The following is a 24,880-nucleotide window of genomic DNA, read 5'->3' as shown; positions in this document are numbered from 1 at the left end:
TCTAGAAATACTGTACAATTGAAAATACTGATGGTTGCAAAGGAGCTCTGCTTAGCTCACTGCCCCACAATGAATCATCTTCTGTGTGATTCAATAAAAGTTAGGCTAAAATGACAGCAGGAGGCACAGGTACCCCATCAGAGGAGTACAAATACCGTATATACTAAAGGATCAAAAAGGCCCATCTCTAGAGGTTTTGCTAAAATAAGCAAAATGCCATCATATGCATGCTGCCCTCATCCATATGCCCTCATAGACAGTTGCACAGAACTTCAGGATAGTTCAGTAATTGTGAAAGAAAGATGAAGACAAGTCAGGTCCCAAACATGGACATTAGAGATGAGCGAATTGAAGTTGATGAAGTGGAATTCGATCTGAATTTCAGGATAAGTTTGATTTGCACCAAATCCAAATTTCCTCACGCTTTTTGGTAACAAATCAAATTTTTTCCTAAAATGGCTGCTGCATGTGTTAGGACATGGAGCAAGGAACACTGGGAACGATGGATCACCCACAATGCCATATATGCAGCCAATCAGCAGCCAACCCTGTGATGTCACAGACCTAAAAATAGCCTCAGCCATCTTGGATTCAGCCATTTTCCAGTGTACTTAGTGCAGGGAGAGACGTCAGCAGGCGCTAGGGACAGTGCTAGAAAATACTTTAAAACGTATATTTTGCTGTATGAATGTTCAGGGAAAGGATAGGGAGGAATCAATCCACAGTATTGAAGCAGAAGAGGGTTCAGTAGGGGTGTTTACAGCCTCGGTAATAGGAACAATCCTATGAAACTTTGCTGCACTGACTGGGGATCCAAATTACCATTATACAGCTCTGTAATACCAGCAAACCGTTCTTGTTATTGGGGTGCAAGTGCTGTTTGATATAGCCATTGACAGGGTTTATTACAAGGAAATATTTCTATATCTTATTTGCCCTTGTATATGTTCTACAGCATATTTTGGCTTGTATTAGTAGAAAAAAAGGGCTTATTAGCCATTGTGTGGTGAAGTGATAAAATTACAGCCCATTTTGGAGTGTATTAGTGGCAAAAATATATATATTTGACGTTCAGTGGTGCAGTTATATGTTCTAAAGCCCTTATTGGCGTGTATTAGTGGCAACATTTTTTATATTATTTGTGGTTCAGTGGTGCAGTTATATGTTCTAAAGCCTTTTGTGGTATGTACAGTCCTGATCAAAAGTTTGAGACCACTTAAAAAATGGCAAAAAATTATATTTAGCATGGCTAGATCTTAACAAGGTTCCAAGTAGAGCTTCAACATGCAACAAGAAGAAATGGGAGTGAGACATAACGTTTTTTGAGCATTCAATTTAATGAAAACAATGAATAAACTGAAACAGGCTGTTTTTCAGCTGATCAAAAATTTAGGACCACACCTCAAAAAAAAAAACTAAACCCCCCCAAAACAGAAATCCAACTTCCAAACATGAACTCAGTAATGAGTAGCTCCGCTGTTATTGTTGAGCGCTTCAAAAAATAGTTTTGGCATGCTTAATTCAAGCGTTTCCATGAGGTGAGTGGAAACATTTCTCCAAGTGGTGAAGATGGCAGCACGAAGGCCATCTACTGTCTGGAACTGTTGTCCATTTTTGTAAACTTACCTTGACATCCATCCCCAAAGGTTCTCAATTGGATTTAGATCAGGGGAACACGCAGGAAGGGCCAAAGAGTTATGTTATTCTCCTGGAAGAAGTCCCTTGTCCTAAGGGCATTGTGTACTGTAGCATTGTCCTGTTGAAAAACCCAGTCATTACCACACAGACGAGGGCCCTCAGTCATGAGGAATGCTCTCTGCAACATCTGGACATAGCCAGCGGCCGTTTGACGACCCTGAACTTCCTGAAGCTCCATTGTTCCACTGAAGGAAAAAGCACCTCAGACCATTATGGCGCCCCCTTCACTGTGGTGCGTAGAAAACATCTCAGGTGGGATCTGCTTGTCATGCCAGTAATGTTGGAAACCATCAGCACCATCAAGGTTAAAGAGGACCTTTCGCTAGAATAAAAAATCTAAACTAAGCATACATACATGGAGAGTGGCGCCCAGGGATCTCCCTGCACTTACTATTATCTCTGGGCGCCGCTCCGTTCTCCCGGTATAGGCTCTGGTATCTTCATATTTTTGGCTCAACTGGGTGGAGTCAGCCGGCGTCTCCTTCTCCCAGGCTGTAGCGCTGGCCAATCGCAGCACTCAGCTCATAGCCTGAGAAAAAAAAAAAAAAAACTCTCAGGCTATGAGCTCAGCGCTGCGATTGGCCAGCACTACAGCTTGGGAAAAGGAGATGCCGGCAGGCTACACCCAGTTGAGCCGAAAATATGAAGATACTGGAGCCTATACCGGGAGAACGGAGCTGCGCCCAGGGATAATAGTAAGTGCAGGGAGATCCCTGGGCACCGCTCTCCATGTCTCTATGCTTAGTTTAGATTTTTTATTCTAGTGAAAGGTCCTCTTTAAATTTTTTCTCATCAGAGAATAAAACTTTCTTGCACCTTTGAATTTCCCATGTTTAGTGCTTTCTTGCAAAGTATTATATAACCTGATCCAATGGGTGGATCAAAGGGATTAAAACTTAGCATTTAATGGTAATCGATTTAGAAAAAATGGCACAAATAAAGGAACATAAAAAACCAACATATACATAGACAGACCCAAAAGGGCCAGACACACTTGCACAATTGTACCCCAATGGCAGAAAATGGAACGTTCTCACCCGAATAGTTGAATGGTGAACCGATCTCTGTAGATGGAGCCTCAAAGATAGAGTCGCAGGTCAGGAGTCTGGTTCAGGGCGGGTGCTGGTCCCAGGAGTACGTGCAATAAGGATGGTACCACAGGTACTGAAAGGTAGGCTGGGTCGGGAGAGATGATTCCCTGGTGTATCCCTGAGTAGGGGGAGGGGCTAGTCGACCCTGCCTACCTATACGGAGTGCTTGCTCCGCAAGGAGCGACCCCGTCCGGATACCTAACCCTGGTGGGGCCGGTGTCCCTAGTAGGCCCTAGCAATGTCCCGACGTGTCACGTTTCAGTTTGAATTAACGCATCAGGGGACGTCAAAAAAAGGGGGCTAGCAGGCACAGATGTGCCTGGAAGTAAAAAGAGGGCTGATGGCTAGACCTGTAACGCGGACTAGCCACGTAAGTGGGAGCTTAGGCAGTAAATAGAGACAAAAATTAGATATTTACAACTGCCGAAAGGTCCAGTGGGGCCTGTTTAGAGCTCCAGGTACGGTGGTCGGGCCAGTGGGACCGGACCGCCAAAAATCCTAAGCAAATGACCGCAGGTGCTGGTTGGCCAGTGGGCTAACCAGGCACACCAGCAGGGATGCCAGATGCGGATCTGGCATCCCTGCTGGTGTGCCTGGTTAGCCCACTGGCCAACCAGCACCTGCGGTCATTTGCTTAGGATTTTTGGCGGTCCGGTCCCACTGGCCCGACCACCGTACCTGGAGCTCTAAACAGGCCCCACTGGACCTTTCGGCAGTTGTAAATATCTAATTTTTGTCTCTATTTACTGCCTAAGCTCCCACTTACGTGGCTAGTCCGCGTTACAGGTCTAGCCATCAGCCCTCTTTTTACTTCCAGGCACATCTGTGCCTGCTAGCCCCCTTTTTTTGACGTCCCCTGATGCGTTAATTCAAACTGAAACGTGACACGTCGGGACATTGCTAGGGCCTACTAGGGACACCGGCCCCACCAGGGTTAGGTATCCGGACGGGGTCGCTCCTTGCGGAGCAAGCACTCCGTATAGGTAGGCAGGGTCGACTAGCCCCTCCCCCTACTCAGGGATACACCAGGGAATCATCTCTCCCGACCCAGCCTACCTTTCAGTACCTGTGGTACCATCCTTATTGCACGTACTCCTGGGACCAGCACCCGCCCTGAACCAGACTCCTGACCTGCGACTCTATCTTTGAGGCTCCATCTACAGAGATCGGTTCACCATTCAACTATTCGGGTGAGAACGTTCCATTTTCTGCCATTGGGGTACAATTGTGCAAGTGTGTCTGGCCCTTTTGGGTCTGTCTATGTATATGTTGGTTTTTTATGTTCCTTTATTTGTGCCATTTTTTCTAAATCGATTACCATTAAATGCTAAGTTTTAATCCCTTTGATCCACCCATTGGATCAGGTTATATAATTCATTCAATTTGGGATTTTTGGTCAAGAATCCAAGCTTGACCCGTGCACTTTCTTGCAAAGTCCAAACAAGCAGTTTTGTGGCGTTCAAGGAGACAAGGTCTTTGAAGACTTTTTTATTTTGAAGCCCTTCAGATGCCGTCTGATGGTTATGGGTCTGCAGTCAGCACCAGTAAGGGCCTTAATGTGGGTCGAAGATCGTCCAGTGTCTTGACGGACAGCCAATTGGATCCTCCAGCTCAGTGCTGGTGAATTTTTTGGGGGTCCTCCACTTGACTTTTTTGTTCCATAACCCTCAGGATCATTTAATAAATTCCAATGTCTTACTGCGTCCCACCTCAGCAGCGATGGTGCACTGTGAGAGACCCTGCTTATGCAGTTCAACAACCCGACCATGTTCAAAAAGGGAGAGCTTTTTTGCCTTTGTCATCACAACGTGTGACTATGTGACAGAAAATTAAAATGAACCCACATCTTTGCACAGATTTGGCCTTTTAAAGGCATGTGGTCCTAAAATTTGGATCAGCTGATGTTGAGGGAAGTGTTGGATTTAAATATATATGGACAGTTGCAATAAAAAGTATGTGAACCCTTTGGAGTGATATGGATTTCTGCACAAATTGGTCATAAAATGTCATCTGATCTTCATCTAAGTCACAACAATAGACAATCACAGTCTGCTTAAACTAATAACACACAAAGAATTAAATGTTACCATGTTTTTATTGAACACACCATGTAAACATTCACAGTGCAGGTGGAAAAAGAATGTAACCCCTAGACTAATGACATCTCCAAGAGCTAATTGGAGTGAGGTGTCAGCCAACTGGAGTCCAATCAATGAGATGAGATTGGAGGTGTTGGTTACAGCTGCCCTGCCCTATAAAAAACACACACCAGTTCTGGGTTTGCTTTTCACAAGAAGAATTGCCTTATGTGAATGATGCCTCGCACAAAAGAGCTCTCAGAAGACCTAGAATTAAGAATTGTTGACTTGCATAAAGCTGTAAAGGGTTATAAAAGTATCTCCAAAAGCCTTGCTGTTCATCAGTCTATTGTAAGACAAATTGTCTATAAATGGAGAAAGTTCAGCACTGCTGCTACTCTCCCTAGGAGTGGCCGTCCTGTAAAGATGACTGCAAGAGCACAGCGCAGACTGCTCAATGAGGTGAAGAAGAATCCTAGAGTGTCAGCTAAAGACTTACAAAAGTCTCTGGCATATGCTAACTTACCTGTTAGTGAATCTACGATATGTAAAACACTAAACAAGAATGGATTTCATGGGAGGATACCACAGAGGAAGCCACTGCTGTCCAAAAAAAAAAAACATTGCTGTATGTTTACAGTTTGCACAAGAGCACCTGGATGTTCCACAGCAGTACTGGCAAAATATTCTGTGGACAGATTCAACTAAAGCTGAGTTGTTTGGAAGAAACACACAACACTATGTGTGGAGAAAAAGAGGCACAGCACACCAACATCAAAACCTCATCCCAACTCTGAAGTATGGTGGTTGGGACTGCTTTGCTGCATCAGGGCCTGGACGGATTGCTATTATTGAAGAAAAAATGAATTCCCAAGTTTATCAAGACATTTTGCTGGAGAACTTAAGGCCATCTGTCTACCAGCTGAAGCTCAACAGAAGAAGGGTGTTGCAACAGGACAATGACACAAAGCATAGAAGTAAGTCAACAACAGAATGGCTTAAACAGAAGAAAATATACCTTCTGGAGTGGCCCAGTCAGAGTCCTGACCTCAATCCAATTGAGATGCTGTGGCATGACCTCAAGAAAGCGATTCACACCAGACATCCCAAGAATATTGCTGAACTAAAACAATTCTGTAAAGAGAAATGGTCAATAATTACTCCTGACCGTTGTGCACGTCTGATCTGCAACTATAGGAAACGTTTGGTTGAAGTTATTGCTGCCAAAGGAGGTTGAACCAGTTATTAAATCCAAGGGTTCACATACTTTTTCCACCTGCACTGTGAATGTTTACATGGTGTATTCAATAAAAACATGATAACATTTAATTATTTGTGTTATTAGTTTAAGCAGACTGTGATTGTCTATTGTTGTGAATTAGATGAAGATCAGATCACATTTTATGACTAATTTGTGCAGAAATCCATATCATTCCAAAGGGTTCACATACTTTTTCTTGCAACTGTACAGTCATGTGAAAAAAATTAGGACACCCTTTGAAAGCATGTGGTTTTTTGTAACATTTTTAATAAAAGGTTATTTCATCTCCGTTTCAACAATACAGAGAGATTAAAGTAATCCAACTAAACAAAGAAAACAGAAGAAAAGTCTTTTCAAGATCTTCTGTAAATGTCATTCTACAAAAATGCCTATTCTAACTGAGGAAAAAGATAGGACACCCTTGCCCCTAATAGCGAGTGTTACCTCCTTTGGCTGAAATAACTGCAGTGAGACGGTTCTTGTAGCCATCTACCAGTCTTCGACATCGGTCTGAGGAAATTTTACCCCACTCCTCAATGCAGAACTTTTTCAGCTGTGAGATGTTTGAGGGGTTTCTTGCACGTACAGCCCTTTTCAAGTCACCCCACAGCATCTCAATGGGATTCAAATCTGGACTTTGACTTGGCCATTCCAGGACTCTCCATTTCTTCTTTTTCAGCCAATCTTTGGTTGATTTACTAGTATGTTTTGGGTCATTGTCATGTTGCATGGTCCAGTTCCGCTTCAGCTTTAATTTTCTAACTGATGGTCTCACATGTTCTTCAAGCACCTTCTGATACACAGTAGAATTCATCGTGGATTCTATGATGGTGAGCTGACCAGGTCCTGCTGCAGCAAAGCAGCCCCAAACCATGACACTTCCACCTCCATGCTTCACAGTTGGTATGAGGTTCTTTTCTTGGAATGCTGTGTTTGGTTTACGCCAAACATGTCCTCTGCTGTTGTGTCCAAATAATTCAATTTTGGACTCATCTGTCCAAAGAACATTATTCCAGAAGTCCTGGTCTTTGTCAACTTTATCTCTGGCAAATGTCAGTCTGGCCTCGATGTTTCTCTTGGAAAGCAAAGGTTTCCTCCTTGCACACCTCCCATGCAAGTTAAACTTGTACAGTCTCTTTCTGATTGTAGAGGCATGTACTTCTACATCAACAGTAGCCAGAGCCTGCTGTAGTTCTCGAGATGACACTTTAGGGTTTTTGGAGACCTCTTTTAGCATCTTGCGGTCTGCTCTTGGGGTGAACTTGCTGGGGCGACCAGTCCTGGGCATGTTGGCAGTTGTTTTGAAAGCCCTCCACTTGTAGACTATCTTCCGGACAGTGGAATGGCTGATTTCAAAATCTTTTGAGATCTTTTTAAATCCCTTCCCAGACTCATAGGCTGCTACAATCTTTTTTCTGAAGTCCTCTGACAGCTCTTTTGCTCTCACCATGGTGCTCACTCTCACTTCAACAGTCAGGAGCACACCAAACTAAATGTCTGAGGTTTAAATAGGGCAAGCCTCATTCAACATGCAGAGTAACGATCTACTAATTATGTGCACCTGGTGTGATATACCTGTGTGAGATCTGAGCCAATTTAAGAGGGAATACATGTGAGGGTGTCCTATCTTTTTCCTCAGTTAGAATAGGCATTTTTGTAGAATGACATTTACAGAAGATCTTGAAAAGACTTTTCTTCAGTTTTCTTTGTTTAGTTGGATTACTTTAATCTCTCTGTATTGTTGAAACGGAGATGAAATAACCTTTTATTAAAAATGTTACAAAAAACCACATGCTTTCAAAGGGTGTCCTAATTTTTTCACATGACTGTATATATGCCCTTACATATATGCATGTATATTGGCCCTTTTATATTGTGTATATGTACATGCAGGTAGATGTGCCCCAAACATCTATACAGGGAGTGCAGAATTATTAGGCAAGTTGTATTTTTGAGGATTCATTTTATTATTGAACAACAACCATGTTCTCAATGAACCCAAAAAACTCATTAATATCAAAGCTGAATATTTTTGGAAGTAGTTTTTAGTTTGTTTTTAGTTTTAGCTATTTTAGGGGGATATCTGTGTGTGCAGGTGACTATTACTGTGCATAATTATTAGGCAACTTAACAAAAAACAAATATATACCCATTTCAATTATTTATTTTTACCAGTGAAACCAATATAACATCTCAACATTCACAAATATACATTTCTGACATTCAAAAACAAAACAAAAACAAATCAGTGACCAATATAGCCACCTTTCTTTGCAAGGACACTCAAAAGCCTGCCATCCATGGATTCTGTCAGTGTTTTGATCTGTTCACCATCAACATTGCGTGCAGCAGCAACCACAGCCTCCCAGACACTGTTCAGAGAGGTGTACTGTTTTCCCTCCTTGTAAATCTCACATTTGATGATGGACCACAGGTTCTCAATGGGGTTCAGATCAGGTGAACAAGGAGGCCATTTCATTAGATTTTCTTATTTTATACCCTTTCTTGCCAGCCACGCTGTGGAGTACTTGGACGCGTGTGATGGAGCATTGTCCTGCATGAAAATCATGTTTTTCTTGAAGGATGCAGACTTCTTTCTGTACCACTGCTTTAAGAAGGTGTCTTCCAGAAACTGGCAGTAGGACTGGGAGTTGAGCTTGACTCCATCCTCAACCCGAAAAGGCCCCACAAGCTCATCTTTGATGATACCAGCCCAAACCAGTACTCCACCTCCACCTTGCTGGCGTCTGAGTCGGACTGGAGCTCTCTGCCCTTTACCAATCCAGCCACGGGCCCATCCATCTGGCCCATCAAGACTCACTCTCATTTCATCAGTCCATAAAACCTTAGAAAAATCAGTCTTGAGATATTTCTTGGCCCAGTCTTGACGTTTCAGCTTGTGTGTCTTGTTCAGTGGTGGTCGTCTTTCAGCCTTTCTTACCTTGGCCATGTCTCTGAGTATTGCACACCTTGTGCTTTTGGGCACTCCAGTGATGTTGCAGCTCTGAAATATGGCCAAACTGGTGGCAAGTGGCATCTTGGCAGCTGCACGCTTGACTTTTCTCAGTTCATGGGCAGTTATTTTGCGCCTTGGTTTTTCCACACGCTTCTTGCGACCCTGTTGACTATTTTGAATGAAACGCTTGATTGTTCGATGATCACGCTTCAGAAGCTTTGCAATTTTAAGAGTGCTGCATCCCTCTGCAAGATATCTCACTAGTTTTGACTTTTCTGAGCCTGTCAAGTCCTTCTTTTGACCCATTTTGCCAAAGGAAAGGAAGTTGCCTAATAATTATGCACACCTGATATAGGGTGTTGATGTCATTAGACCACACCCCTTCTCATTACAGAGATGCACATCACCTAATATGCTTAATTGGTAGTAGGCTTTCGAGCCTATACAGCTTGGAGTAAGACAACATGCATAAAGAGGATGATGTGGTCAAAATACTCATTTGTCTAATAATTCTGCACTCCCTGTACATGTGTATCTGCCATGGCTCTCCCCCAGGTATATATATATATATATATATATATATATGGGCCTATAACTGCCCATGTATGCCCCAGGTTTAGGCTACATTCACACGTCAGTATTTTTCTATAATCCGAATTTCGGTCTGTTTTTTGCGGATCCGTTGTTCCTGAAAATGTTTCCGTATGTCATCCGTATGTCATCCGTTTTTTGCGGATCCGCAAAAAACGGAAACATGTATACATTCAATAATCAAATAAAGTTGTTTGGATTTCTTTGAAAAAAAAATGAAAAAAAAATAAATAAAAAAATTTGCTATGTGTTTGCTGTTCAGCGGTGCATGTTCTAAAGCAATTTTTGGCGTGTATTGGTGGCAGAAAACAGATAGCTAAGACTGACTTGTCAGCCTGTATTTGTGGGAGGGAGGTGAAGGGCCTTTAAATACGGTGGCATGCTGTCCTCAGCCGCACGTACATCTCGCAGTGCTGGAGGCGTGCTCATCCCTGGTCAAGCAAGTGTTCGTTAGCAGCAGCTGCGCCGGAGGACTCTTGACAAATCGTACGGGCTGCAGAGCCTTAAGCCGGCTAAAGTTTCCATACCATGAAAGTCCCGCTGCCATTACTATCGCCCCTCTGTCTTCATTCGACGCCCAGGCTCGCTGTCTGGCAACGCTTCCTCAGCTTGCACACCGGTCACCCTTCTTCTCCCACCCCGCCTTCACTCCTTACCCCCACTTCCGGCCGCACCTTCAGCTTCCCTGCTGTGCGCTTCCCTCCCGATCTCGCATGGGCAAATGTCTCCTGCCTGCTGGTTCTCAACCCTAGTCTCTGATCCACCGCTCCTCATGCTGTCACATAGTGTCTGCCCCCGCTTTCTGCCCTACTAAACATGCTCCCTCAGTTCCTCTGCCCAATATTAATATGCAGCATATCTTCTCCAGCTCCACTCATACCATTACTCCTGTGAAAACCAGCCAGTCATGGCTCTCAATACTGCCCCTTTATAATATATATACAAAAATAAAAATAAAATAAAAAAGTTAAGAAAAAAAAAAATATATTATAGGCACAGGGGCTTTTGGCTCCTATCATTTCCTATGGGCCTTCAATTACGTAATCAATTCTAGACGATAGTCTATTCCAGTTCTGGCAGTATCATTTTCATCTAATTTGAGGTTTATAGGGTTTCCTGGCTCTATCTCAATTGACATTTATTAAAAATGTTGCTGTTGTCTGTTATGTTCTCAGGCTCATGTTCATGACGCAATTAATTTCTGTTGCCTGTTAAGTTGTTCATGCTTGCACTTTATTTAATTTATGTTGCCTGTCACATTGTTCAAGCTTACGTTTTTAATTCATAAGGTCCACACCTGTCACGTCATTCAAGCTTACGTTTATAATTCATCATTTCTGTTGCCTAGTACGTTATTCATGCTTACGTTCTATTTCATTTATGTTGCCTGTCATGTTGTTCAGGCTTACATTTATAATTCACCTTTTCTGTTAGGTTACTTTCACACTTGCTTTCGGGGTTCCGCTTGTGAGTTCCGTTTGAAGGCTCTCACAAGCTGCCCTGAACGGATCCGTACTGCCCCAATGCATTCTGAGTGGATGCGGATCCGCTCAGAATGCATCAGTATGGCTCCGCTTGGCCTCCGTTCCCGTCAGCAGGCGGACACCCGAACGTAGCTTGCAGTGTTCAGGTGTCTGCCTGGCCATGCGGAGCCAAACAGATCCATCCAGACTTAAGTCAATGTGGACGGATCCGTTTGAAGTTGACACAATATGGTGCAATTTCAAACGGATCCGTCCCCCATTGACTTTCAATGCAAAGTCTGGACGGATCCGTCTGACTAACTTTCAGACTTACAATTTTTTCTCAAATATAATGCAGACGGATCCGTTCTGAACAGATCCCATTGTTTGCATTATAGGAGCGGATCCGTCTGTGCAGACACCAGACGGATCCGCCCTGAACGCAAGAGTGAAAGTAGCCTTACCTGTTACGTTATTCATGCTTACGTTTTTAAGCCATTAATTCCCATTGCCTGTTACGTTATCCAGGCTTACGTTTTTAATTCATAATGTTTGTGCCTATAATGTTATCCAGTCTTATGTTTACAATACACCTTTTCTGTTGCCTGTTATGCTACTCATGCCCACATTTTATTAGTTTCCGTTGGCTGTTATGTCAGTCATGTTCATGTTTCTCATGTTCATAAATCATGTAACTTTTGCTGCTTGTTATGTTTTTCAGGTTTATGTTATTGTTTATTCTATACCGGTCACGTCATCGAGTCTTAAGATTCTAGTTCATTCTCGTTGTCTGGTACATTACTCAGTCCATGTTCATTTGGGCTGCTGCCTGTCTCTCCAGCCTCATGCAAATTAACCTTCATTCCCCTGTACGTTTTCTAGATCTGATCCCAGGTGTTTTCTCATCTTCGTTTTCCTAGTCAATTCTTCAGGTATCATCCAGACAGACTCCTTCACATGGGGGTACACGTTTTGTCATAGTTCAACCCCTCCATTCAGCTCACCTCTATTCCTATTGTTGTCCTTTCTTTCAACAGGTTCCTCACAGGTAAGCATTACACTATAGTTTTCAATAGTCACCGGAACCATCGCTAGTTTAGTTCTTTCTTTCTCACTTCACGGTCTGAGGTCTCTCTCCTACACTCCAGGGCCTTCATTCCGGCTGTTAATTCTTGTCATTATTGTTCCACAGCCACAGTATGGCGCACATATCAAATATTGAAGAAGCCTCATCGGTCACTGAAACTTCCTCTTCCGGGCATGCCAGCATCATGTCTCTAAGAAGTTGGACAGTACCCAAGCTGATAATGGAACTTAACAAAAGAGGTATTCATCATCCAGCTTCCGCCAGTTATATAGACTTTTGATGTCTGAGCAAGTCTCCATGTCAACTATTCAACTGTTATTAGCAGAGCTGCATTCCATGATCAACAACATTCCCACCTCAGTTTCGGACATGCAAGCTAGGCTGATTGCCTAGCTGATTATAATCCAGGGAACTGGCATCCAGTTCCTCTGCCTCTCCCATCCCAATTGCCTCTACTTCATGTTTCCTAGGTAGGGTCCCAAACACGCCTGAGGTAGCTCCATCACATTTTGTTCCTGACAACATCAAAAAAGATATCATGGAGGGTAAGGATGTTAACCTAGCTTCCATCCTCATAGCCACGCATGACACAGTAGATAACAAGACCATCTCTTGCGGCAACGTTTCTATCATCCTCAAAGCCAGGGACACCCATCTTAACAAAAACCTGTCTATCCCAGAATTGTTGCAGGCATTTACCTTATACCGGGACTTAATCTGTTCAGCCCAACCTGAGAGGCGAGAGGAATTGGACACAGGGTCACAGATTTAGGACTCAAGTATGGTTAGCACGCTTTTAATGACTATCACCGCTCGTTCTCTGCCAAGGCTACCGCCACCCTTGCTCAATTCCAGTATGTCACCAACTGGGCTTCCATGGACATGGAGCTGTTTTGTCAGCATTTTGCGGGCCTCAAGGCCCCAGCATGTGCCTCATGCCAGTCCATCCTCCACTCCTCAGATTGGTGCCCTAACTCAGTTCCTCCCATCTATCAGGGCAAATTTCTCCATAGCGTTTCCAGTTTTCAGCAAAGACCTGCCCCATCCACAGACAAACTGGGCCGCACTATAGTCTTTCTGGGTAACAGCCAAGTGTGCAACAACTACAACCTCTCAGTCTGCAACTACAACAAGTGTAGAGCCCTTTATGTATGTTCCATTTGTTTCAGAGCTCACCCCCTAACAGCTTGACCCTGAAGATCATCCAGAAGCACATGACTAGTCGGGGTTAACGTGGACCTTCTAGCAGCACTTCTCCAATCCCACCATAATCCACAGTTCATCCAATTCCTGATATCTGGGTTCACTAAAGGGTTCCACATGGGTTTAGCCGCCCTTCCCCAGTCTACTTGGGAGGGACCCAATCTCCTGTCAGCTGCCGGGGATCCCAACTCAGTAGGTGCCCTAATTCATTCAGAATTAGATAAGGGGTTACTCATGATGCCATTTCCCTCTGTCCCTTTCAATTATTGGAGGGTCAACTGCATTGGTGTCGTAACAAAAAAATTCTCCAATAAAAAAAGTTTGATTTACGACCTCTCCCGCCTCATGGTTCCAGTATTCCTAGTCTCAATTCCCTAGTTCCATCTGAAGAATTCTCCATGAAATGTTCTTCAGTCATTAAGGCTATCCATTCTCCAGGTTGGTAGAGGGGCTTGGTTAGCCAAAGCAGACATTACGGACACTCTCAAGCTGCTGCCTGTCCTACCGCAGCTTTAGAAGTTTTACGGCATCAAGTGGCAAGATCTTTACTATTTTGAGGACCGCTTGACCTTCGGATCCAAAAGCAGCCCCTGGCTTTTCGACCAATTTGTGCAGGCTCTGCATTGGATCTTCGTCAACCATTGTGATTGCTCGCTGGTCATCCATTATCTAGATGATTTCCTGTTGATAGAAAAAAACAGACTGCAGGCCTAGCAAACTCAAGTCAATTCTCCAAATCTTCTCAGAACTCAATGTCCCGATTGCACCTTAAAAAATCGAAGGCCCCTCGATGGTAATGACCTTCCTGGGTATAGTTTTAGATACCATTAAAATGGAAGCCAAGCTACCAGAGGAGAGGCTTTCAAATCAGTACGTTCCAGAGTTTTCACAAAAGTAGAATTACAATCTTTACTAGGCATGTTAAATTTCGCTACCAGAGTTATGCCCCAAGGCAGGGCTTTCATGTCCAGATTATTGCAGTTATTTCCCTCAACCCCCTAGCAAGACAGCCCCATATGTTTAGACGCCCAAGCAATAGCCAATTTGGCCATGTGGAACACGTTCCTCGCCAGTTGGAATGGAGGCTCCCTGTTTGTTCCCCATTGAGGTCCCACATTGGCCACGGTTTTTTCGGATGCCGCCTCTTTCGGGGGTTTCGGGGCAATTTGCGGGAATCTGTGGTTAGCAGGTTCTTGGCCACCAGAAGTCTATTTAGTTAAGGATTCTTTGAAGTCTTCTCCATTACCAAGTCTACCCAATCGATGCGGCTGCAAGTATGGGGCAGGCAATGGGCAAATTCTTCAGTAGTTTTCATCACTGACAACAAGGCGGTATTGGACATCATCACCAAGGATCAATCAAAGTCATTTTTTATCATGTCTTTTGTCCGCTGGCTGGTCTGGCTTTTCCTGTGCCATAATTTCCATGTATCATGCAGGCACATTCAGGGCGCACAAAATGTCACTGCAGAAGCCTTATAGCGTTTTAATTTTCATAAATTTTTCCAGGCAATTCCGGAGACGGAACGAGTGGGATATCCCCTCCAGATTTCCAAACCTTAATCATGGATCAAAATATTACATTTCTTCAGCCAAGTCCCTCATGCAAAAGTCTCTGTCTCGCAACACGGCTAGAAATTATTAAAACCGTCTGGAACGTTTTTAACCGATTCACCCAAGAGACAATACCGACAAGATCACATACATTATGGCTTTTATGGCTTACTGCCACACCGACCTCAAACTTTCCTACAACACGATTAAATTGTATCTAGCAGGGGTCCATGGTTTCTCATGGTAGAAGATCCAGACAGCAGGTCGGTTTTCATGTCCCAGGCTATAAGAGCCACCGCTGGTAGAAATTAAGTACCTCCAGACTTCAAACAAATGGTGCTCCGTCTGAGTTTTCTAGAAGTTGTTGAAGGTTTTGGGTGACTCTGCCCCGGACAGCCCATTGCTTCCGCTCAAGGTCAGGTCCATCAACTCATCCCAGTTCATCTAGCATATCCGCATGCTTGCGGACGGTTTAGGTCACGACCCCAAAACCATTTCAGGGCATTCTTTCTGCATCAGGGTCACATCCGTGGCATCTAAGCACAATTTCCCAAACCACATTATTAGAAAAATGGGTCGCTGGCATTCTTCGTGCTATGCTCGGTACATTACGAATCCTCACGCGGAAATATCCGATGCTTTCTGTAATTTGGTTTTATGACTTGCTTACACTTGTTAATAAAATTATTTTTCTACCCTACATGGCTTGCTTTCTGCCCCCTTATAGGCTTACCCTCGTTCATGGCTAAGGGGACTCCACCAGCCATCCAGTTCAGGTCAGTAAATCGATAGTCAGGGCAGGCTAGTCTCCGCCACTCGTAACAGTCCAGGTTCCTCCTCCTCTATACCCTCGATCTTAAATTGCTAAGGCTGACTTGTCAGCCTGTATTTGTGGGAGGGGGCAAAGGGCCTTTAAATATGGTGGCACTCTCTCCCAAGCCGCACGCACATCTCGCAGTGCCCCTATCACCCTCCCTTTTCTCTTATATCTCACTAGGGTGTGCCCCCCTATAGGCCTACACTCCACCAGCCATCCAGTTCAGGTCAATAATTCGATAGTCATGGCAAGCTAGTCCCCGCCACTCGTTACAGTCCAGGTTCCTCCTCCTCCGTAGCCTTGACCACAAATATATTTTTTGCCATTCAGCGGTGCAGCTATATGTTCTAAAGCAGGCATGGCCAACCTGAGGCTCTCCAGATGTTGTAAAACTCCAACTCCCAGCATGCTCTGCTGTAGGCTGATAGCTGTAGGTAGCCTGGGCATGCTGGGAGTTGTAGTTTTGCAACAGCTGGAGAGCCTCAGGTTGGCCAGCCCTGTTCTAAAGCCTTTTGTGTAGTGTATAAGTAGAAAAAAGTAAGGGCCTATTTGCCATTCAGCGGTGCAGTTATATATTCTAAGGCTCTTTTTAGTGTGTAATAGTGGCAAAAAATATATATTTTTTGCCGTCCAGCGGTGCAGTTATATTGTCTAAAGCCTTTTCTGGCGTGTATAAGTGGAAAAAAGTAAGGGCCTATTTGCTGTTCAGCGGTGCAGATATATGTTCTAAAGCCATCTTTGGTGTGTATTAGTGGGGGGAAAAAGGGCTTATTAGTCGTTGTGTGGTGAAGCGAGATTATAGACTTTTTTGGGTTGTTTAAATTTCCTATTTATTTATTTGATCTAACACTATGTCAGACAGAGAAGTGCCAGGCCCTGTACATGGGAGTGGCAGAGGCCTAAATGTTTTTAATGCAGGCAGAGGTCGCAGCGGAGTAAGGGGGCTTGACATCAGGAGTCACAGCGGGAGGCCTGAGCTCCCGGTGTCATCTAGCAGTCGTGTCTTGACCAGCAACCTAGTGGTTCTTGAATGGTTGACTCGGTAATCCACTTCATCCCAAGTGACAGCAGACACCCCCAGCCAAGAGTTGGTGGGTTCATCAGACACAACCCATAGTTGTAATGGCCCTGTTCTGTTACCTCAGCCAGACAAGCATTATATGCTGTGTGCTCAATTCCACTATATATCAATTCCACTATACATGAGTTTTTTGTTAAGCCGCCGGAGTAGGTGAACGTGGCCGTTTGTAGAATCTGTGGGCAAAAGGTGAAAAGTGGCCAGGCGGCCAATGTTGGCACCATGGCCCTGCGTCCACATATTCAGCATCACCATAAAGTGTCCTGGGTGAACCGTGGCTCCATTGTGGTGGTCCAGTGGCACGCACCCGGTTTCAGGCAGTCAAGGCTCCACCAACTCCACCAAAGGGAGCTTTCTGTCCTTCCCATCATCTGCTGGTCCTGATGCTCCTGCTCCTTTCTACTCTACAGTCATTCCGTCAGCAATCGATCACTGACGCATATGCCAAGAGACAACAGTATGCGCACACTCATCCAATGGTGCAGAAGCTAAATGTGCTCCTGGCCAAGTTGCTGGTGCTGCAGTTCCTCCCTTGCCAAGTGGTGGACTCTGCACCTTTCAGAGAACTGATGGCTTGTGCAAAGCCGAGGAGGAGAGTCCCAAGCCGTCATTTCTTTGCCAAAAAGGCAGTACCAGCCCTGCACACGTATGTAGAACAGAAGGTGGGCCAGTCCTTGAGCCTGTTGGTGTCTGCCAAAGTGTAAGGCAGCACCAATGTGTGGAGCTGTAACTGTGGTCAAGGACAATATATGTCCTTTATGGCCCACTAGGTGAATGTGACTCCTGCACAGCCACACCAGCAACTTGGCTAGGTGACGCCTCTTCTGTCTCCACGTTTTCACGCCGTTGGTCCTGCAACAATTTCCACCTCTGCCTCACCATTCTCCACCGTGTCCTCATCCTCCACTGAAGGGACAATTCACAGTGCCCCTCCAGCATACCACATGTGCAGAGCACGGCGGTACCACACTGTTCTGGACCTAGTTTTCCTTGGTGAATGGAGTCACACAGGGGAGGAACTGCTCGGTGTACCTAATCAAGAAATCGAATCCTGGCTTTATCAGTGACAACTCAAAATCGGAAACATGGTGACCGACAACAGGAAGAATATGGTGTCAGCGCTGCACCAAAAAAGGGCTGAGATGTGCGCCCTGCATGGCACACTTGTTCAATCTGGTTGTCAAGTAGTTCCTGAAGTCTTTCAGCCATCTGCAAGAAATCCTAATAATGGCCAGGAAACTACAGTATCCTTGAACAGATGCTGGTAAATCTGGCTGGTCAGGGGACTGGAGATGTGGCACGTACATCTCACGGCCACATGAGTCCTGTGGGGGCTGAACGGAAGGAGGAGGAGAAGGAGAAGGACATTGGAGCACAAGCAATGTGTAAAAAAATTCACAGTATGAAAAAATATATATAATTTGGAGGAATATAGAACTGTATATCACTGAATAATTATCCTACTAAAACTTAGCTTTTATATTAATATCAATTTAAAATAAGTCCCACAAATAAATATTAGATAACTGCATATATAAGATAGGCTTATGTGTTAAATAGACACTGGGTATACAAACATAGAGAATACAATTTTGGACTATATAGTATAAGGAGATGTATCCGGCCACAGCAGATGAACATATTTGTGGTAAAAGGGTCCACCAAGACCCCAGTGGTAGGTCTTCACTGCAGATGTACTGAGGAAAAACAGTAATGAAATTACTGGCTCTCCTTAAGCAGAGAGGGATGGGGTAACTGGGAGAATAATATCCCTAGCCAACTGATAAGGCCCTGCCTAAAAGCAGAGAGGTCTCCCGCCTATATGTGGGAGAATCACCCCCAAGGGAGCGACCCCACTTATCGGTGGCTATCCCTGTTACTCTGACCATAAAAAACTATTTCCCAGTGTCAGCATAGAAAAATGTAAAAAATTATTAAATAATTATCCCAACGCGTTTCCTCCGATAAAAATTATCACCGGGGATGTCAAAAGAGAGATGCAAAAAATATGTAAAAGTATGGCACAATCGCCGTTAGCACAATCGCTCTTTTGGGATGATCCAACTGAATAATGCAGTCCAGAGTAATGTCTGGAACTGCTCCCCTAAATATACCCATTATGATTATTGAAAAGTATCAGCAGATGAGTACCTCATGATTGTCAGAGTCCGGCGTGCATTCCACCATCATCGGTACCGGATCCGGAAGTGCGTCATTGGAGTATGCGCCAGCTTCTGTCATTGGATGCTTGTGGAACGCACGCCGAGTCCCACAATGCGGTGTGAGGCGCATAGAAAGCCAGGAAGTCGGCCAGGTGCGCCGGAACTGACGTACTTGATACTGGAACACATGCATATGCGTTCCAAGGCGGCCATAACAAGAAGGCGTGCGTCGGAAGAGAGAAAAATGTAAACGGTGGAACGCATGCGTTCCAGCCATAGCGATACCATATATATACAAGATATGATGGAGGGGACCCTTATTAAGCATACAATTATATTAGGGTCAGTTATAAAAAAATATATATATATAAGGGTAACTACAATTTCCTGGCTATATTATTGTTAAAGAAGTTTAGGAACCCCAGATATGACATAGTATGAAAATTTGCTACTCATAATTAGGGATGTGCGAACCCGAACTGTATAGTTCGGGTTCGTACCGAATTTTGGGGTGTCCGTGACACGGACCTGAACCCGAACATTTTCGTAAAAGTCTGGGTTCGGGTTCGGTGTTCGTCACTTGCTTGGCGCTTTTTAAAAATCAACAAGCGCCGCACGTCACTCTGCTCTGAACAGAGTAGGGAGAGGTTGCAGCTGCGACTGTTAGGGCGAGATTAGGCAGTGATTAACTCCTCCAAAAGACTTAAGTCAGTGATTGATCTACAGCTGTGGATCATTGAACTGCTGCTATTCAATTGCTCACAGTTTTTAAGCTGCCCAGAGCGTTTTTCAGTCACTTTTTTCTGGGGTGATCGGTGGCCATTTTGTGTCTTGTGGTGCGCCAGCACAAGCTGCCACCAAGTAAATTTAACCATCAATAGTGTGGTTATTTTTTGGCTATATCCTACATCAGGGGCAAGCTGTCACCAAGTGCATTTAACCATCAATAGTGTGGTTATTGTTTGGCTATATCTACATCAGGGTCAAGCTGTCACCAAGTGCATTTAACCATCAATAGTGTGGTTATTTTTTGGCTATATCCTACATCAGGGTCAAGCTGTCACCAAGTGCATTTAACCATCAATAGTGTGGTTATTTTTTGGCTATATCCTACATCAGGGTCAAGCTTACACCAAGTGCATTTAACCATCAATAGTGTGGTTATTTTTTGGCTATATCCTACAACAGGGGCAAGCTGTCACCAAGTGCATTTAACCATCAATAGTGTGGTTGTTTTTTGGCTATATCCTACATCAGGGGCAAGCTGTCACCAAGTGCATTCAACCATCAATAGTGTGGTTATTTTTTGGCTATATCCTACATCAGGGGCTTGGCTGTGCTTGCTAATTTATTGAGGGGTGAAATACAATTGCCAAAATAGCAGTACCCTAAATCTGGTGTTTCAGATGTGGCCAGCCAATTGTAATACTGTCTGATGTCTGGCAAAGGATATATTTTTGTTCAGGGTTGAAATACAATTCCCAACTTAGCAATTTCCTAAATTAGTGGTTTCTGCTGTATCAGGGCTACATTAAATCTATTCATTAAAAGGGTATATTAGATTCAAGGTGCTGATAGGGTCATTCTCAATAACTTCACACACACGCTACTGTGCAATTCCAAGTCTAATTCTGTCTGTAAACGTATACCTGTCACCCAGCGCCTAAATAATAGGCCTCAAATTTATATTCATCTAAATCTGTGGTTATTGCTGAGGCTGGTCAAGTTATTTTGGGTCAGTCAAAGCACAGTTTTTGTTCTGGGTTGAAATACAATTCCCAACTTAGCAATTCCCTAAATTGGTGGTTTCTGCTGTATCAGGCCTACTTTAAATCTATCCCTAAAAGGGAATATTAGATTCAAGGTGCAGATAGGGTCATTCTCAATAACTTCACACACACGCTACTGTGCAATTCCAAGTCTAATTCTGTCTGTAAACGTATACCTGTCGCCCAGCGCCTAAATAATAGGCCTCAAATTTATATTAATCTAAATCTGTGGTTATTGCTGTGGCTGGTCAAGTTATTTAGTATCCGTCTAAGCACAGTTTTTGTTCTGGGTTGAAATACAATTCCCAACTTAGCAATTCTCTAAATTAGTGGTTTCTGCTGTATCAGGCCTACTTTAAATCTATCCCTAAAAGGGTATATTAGATTCAAGGTGCAGATAGGGTCATTCTTAATAACTTCACACACACGCTACTGTGCAATTCCAAGTCTAATTCTGTCTGTAAAGGTATACCTGACACCCAGCGCCTAAATAATAGGCCTCAAATTTATATTCATCTAAATCTGTGGTTATTGCTGAGGCTGGTCAAGTTATTTAGTGTCCGTCAAAGCACAGTTTTTGTTCTGGGTTGAAATACAATTCCCAACTTAGCAATTCTCTAAATTAGTGGTTTCTGCTGTATCAGGCCAACTTTAAATCTATCCCTAAAAGGGTATATTAGATTCAAGGTGCTGATAGGGTCATTCTCAATAACTTCACACACACGCTACTGTGCAATTCCAAGTCTAATTCTGTCTGTAAATGTATACCTGTCACCCAGCGCCTAAATAATAGGCCTCAAATTTATATTCAGCTAAATCTGTCATTACTGCTGTGCCTGTATTAGTGTAATACGGTACCTAAATAGATAGCCAAATAGTGTTGGGTGTCTGTAAAAAAAAAAAAGGCCTGAATTTGAATTTAATACATTGGGCCAAATAATATTTTTGTTATTGTGGTGAACGGTAACAATGAGAAAAACATCTAGTAAGGGACGGGGACGCGGACATGGTCGTGGTGGTGTTAGTGGACCCTCCTGTGCTGGGAGAGGACGTGGCCATTCTGCCACAGCCACACGTCCTAGTGTACCAACTACCTCAGGTCCCAGTAGCCGCCAGAATTTACAGCGTTATTTGGTGGGGCCCTATGCCGTTCTAAAGATGGTAAGGCCTGAGCAGGTACAGGCATTAGTCAATTGGGTGTCCGACAGTGGATCCAGTACGTTCACATTATCTCCCACCCAGTCTTCTGCAGAAAGCGCACAGATGGCGCCTGAAAACCAAGCCCATCAGTCTGTCACATCACCCCCATGCATACCAGGGAAACTGTCTGAGCCTCAAGTTATGCAGCAGTCTCTTATGCTGTTTGAAGACTCCGCTGGCAGGGTTTCCCAAGGGCATCCACCTAGCCCTTCCCCAGCGGTGGAAGACATAGAATGCACTGACGCACAACCACTTATGTTTCCTGATGATGAGGACATGGGAATACCACCTCAGCACGTCTCTGATGATGACGAAACACAGGTGCCAACTGCTGCGTCTTTCTGCAGTGTGCAGACTGAACAGGAGGTCAGGGATCAAGACTGGGTGGAAGACGATGCAGGGGACGATGAGGTCCTAGACCCCACATGGAATGAAGGTCGTGCCACTGACTTTCACAGTTCGGAGGAAGAGGCAGTGGTAAGACCGAGCCAACAGAGTAGCAAAAGAGTGAGCAGTGGGCAAAAGCAGAACACCCGCCGCCAAGAGACTCCGCCTGCTACGGACCGCCGCCATCTGGGACCGAGCACCCCAAAGGCAGCTTCAAGGAGTTCCCTGGCATGGCACTTTTTCAAACAATGTGCTGACGACAAGACCCGAGTTGTTTGCACGCTGTGCCATCAGAGCCTGAAGCGAGGCATTAACGTTCTGAATAGGGATGAGCGAACTCGAACTGTATAGTTCGGGTTCGTACCGAATTTTGGGGTGACACGGACCCGAACCCGGACATTTTCGTAAAAGTCCGGGTTCGGGTTCGGTGTTCGTCGCTTTCTTGGCGCTTTTGTGACGCTTTCTTGGCGCTTTTTGAAAGGCTGCAAAGCAGCCAATCAACAAGCGTCATACTACTTGCCCCAAGAGGCCATCACAGCCATGCCTACTATTGGCATGGTTGTGATTGGCCAGAGCACCATGTGACCAAGCCTCTATTTAAGCTGGAGTCACATAGCGCCGCCCGTCACTCTGCTCTGATTAGCGTAGGGAGAGGTTGCGGCTGCGACAGTAGGGCGAGATTAGGCAGATTAACTCCTCCAAAGGACTTGATTAACTGATCGATCTGCAGCTGTGGATCATTGAGCTGCTGATCCTCAATTGCTCACTGTTTTTAGGCTGCCCAGACCGTTTGTCAGTCACATTTTTCTGGGGTGATCGGCGGCCATTGTGTGTCTTGTGGTGCGCCAGCACAAGCTGCGACCAAGTGCATTTAACCCTCAATGGTGTGGTTGTTTTTTGACTAAAGCCTACATCAGGGTGAAGCTGTCACACCAAGTGCATTTAACCAGCAATAGTCTGTTTATTTTTTGGCCATATACTACATCAGGGGCAAGCTGCGCCTGTCACCAAGTGCATTTAACCCTCAATGGTGTGGTTGTTTTTTGGCTAAAGCCTACATCAGGGTGAAGCTTTCACACCAAGTGCATTTAACCAGCAATAGTCTGTTTATTTTTTGGCCATATACTACATCAGGGGCAAGCTGCGCCCGTCACCAAGTGCATTTAACCCTCAGTAGTGTGGTTGGTCAAGCTATCACACCAAGTGCATTTAACCAGCAATAGTCTGTTCATTTTTTGGCCATATACTACATCAGGGGCAAGCTGCGCCCGTCACCAAGTGCATTTAACCAGCAATAGTCTGTTCATTTTTTGGCCATATACTACATCAGGGGCAAGCTGCGCCCGTCACCAAGTGCATTTAACCCTCAGTAGTAGAGTTGAGCGAACACCTGGATGTTCGGGTTCGAGAAGTTCGGCCGAACATCCCGGAAATGTTCGGGTTCGGGATCCGAACCCGATCCGAACTTCGTCCCGAACCCGAACCCCATTGAAGTCAATGGGGACCCGAACTTTTCGGCACTAAAAAGGCTGTAAAACAGCCCAGGAAAGAGCTAGAGGGCTGCAAAAGGCAGCAACATGTAGGTAAATCCCCTGCAAACAAATGTGGATAGGGAAATGAATTAAAATAAAAATTAAATAAATAAAAATTAACCAAAATCAATTGGAGAGAGGTTCCATAGCAGAGAATCTGGCTTCCCGTCACCCACCACTGGAACAGTCCATTCTCAGATATTTAGGCCCCGGCACCCAGGCAGAGGAGAGAGGTCCCGTAACAGAGAATCTGTCTTCATGTCAGCAGAGAATTAGTCTGCATGTCATAGCAGAGAATGAGGCTTCACGTCAGCCACCACTGCAACAGTCCATTGGCATATATTTAGGCCCAGCACCCAGGCAGAGGAGGGAGGTCCCGTAACAGAGAATCTGTCTTCATGTCAGCAGAGAATTAGTCTGCATGTCATAGCAGAGAATGAGGCTTCACGTCAGCCACCACTGCAACAGTCCATTGGCATATATTTAGGCCCAGCACACACACAGGCAGAGGAGAGAGGTCCCGTAACAGAGAATCTGGCTTCATGTCAGCAGAGAATCAGTCTGCATGTCATAGCAGAGAATGAGGCTTCACGTCAGCCACCACTGCAACAGTCCATTGGCATATATTTAGGCCCAGCACACACACAGGCAGAGGAGAGAGGTCCCGTAACAGAGAATCTGGCTTCATGTCAGCAGAGAATCAGTCTGCATGTCATAGCAGAGAATGAGGCTTCACGTCAGCCACCACTGCAACAGTCCATTGGCATATATTTAGGCCCAGCACCCAGGCAGAGGAGGGAGGTCCCGTAACAGAGAATCTGTCTTCATGTCAGCAGAGAATTAGTCTGCATGTCATAGCAGAGAATGAGGCTTCACGTCAGCCACCACTGCAACAGTCCATTGGCATATATTTAGGCCCAGCACACACACAGGCAGAGGAGAGAGGTCCCGTAA

This window comes from Bufo gargarizans, chromosome 2 (assembly GCF_014858855.1).
Source record: "Bufo gargarizans isolate SCDJY-AF-19 chromosome 2, ASM1485885v1, whole genome shotgun sequence".
In the NCBI taxonomy this organism is placed as follows: Eukaryota; Metazoa; Chordata; class Amphibia; order Anura; family Bufonidae; genus Bufo; species Bufo gargarizans.
Note: the sequence above shows the minus strand (reverse complement) of the source record.